The 805-nt window shown below is 33.9% G+C and overlaps 1 long non-coding RNA gene across 1 annotated transcript; it reads right to left on the reverse strand.

Annotated features, from left to right (window-relative positions):
- Positions 1-95: 95 nt before the first annotated feature.
- LOC107735457 (uncharacterized) lies at positions 96-455 on the reverse strand. Its single transcript, XR_001639415.1, has 2 exons — positions 362-455; positions 96-260 (listed from the first exon to the last, which is right to left on the reverse strand). It is a non-coding gene; the product is annotated as an uncharacterized LOC107735457 (long non-coding RNA).
- Positions 456-805: the final 350 nt, after the last annotated feature.

Raw genomic sequence — 805 nt, forward strand, 5'->3', positions numbered from 1 at the left:
AAACAGTGAGAAAATAACAATCTTTATCTTTAAAAACTGACTTTCAATCAAGATCCAGGTGAAAGTAAATAGTACGCCACATACCAGTCGTTTAGTTCAGCTCCCTGTCTGGAGTTATAGAGTTGGTGAAATCGTTGTTTCTCTTGTGAGAGTCTTCGGTTGAATGTGTTTGTGACAGAGGAAGTGTGCTTTGCCTTTATATCCTCCACATAGACTATAAGATCGTCGGGAATTTCCCCTTTCCAAGAAGCGCGCAATCCCTTCCAACAAAGGAGCAGAAGTTTGTAAATTTCGACATAACCGGTCAGCAGGGTTTTATAGTTGCATGTGTTCCTTTGAAGTGTAAACAAAACTTGCATACTTTCCTTTGTTACATGGCTGTCACGATAGAGAACTATTAAGCTAATTATTTTAATTTTCTCCAAAGAAAAGGAGGTTGTGCGCAAGCTCAGATGCACTCGCGATGACATAATGCTCATTTTGTTCTCGGATCTAATAATTTATTCAAAAATGCATTTTAATACATAGAATAATTTAGATACAACCATTTAATGATTATGATTCTGCATTCACTAAATTAAGAGTCAGTTTGAAATGTTTTGACTGTCCTAAAGTATCAGATATTATAAAAGGAAAATATAGCCTACAGATGTCGTAAAAGGATAAAAAGTTTTTAAAACTTAAAATTCTTTAAAAAAAAATTGCCATTGGCATTATATTTCATTATTAATTCTTTAAAAAAACAGTAGAGAAGGGACTATTTTGTAGGTATTGGTGTGTTACATGTGTCTACCGAATTTCGTAC

This window comes from Sinocyclocheilus rhinocerous, unplaced genomic scaffold (genome assembly GCF_001515625.1).
Source record: "Sinocyclocheilus rhinocerous isolate Xijiao unplaced genomic scaffold, SAMN03320098_v1.1 C36075834, whole genome shotgun sequence".
Classification (NCBI taxonomy): domain Eukaryota; kingdom Metazoa; phylum Chordata; class Actinopteri; order Cypriniformes; family Cyprinidae; genus Sinocyclocheilus; species Sinocyclocheilus rhinocerous.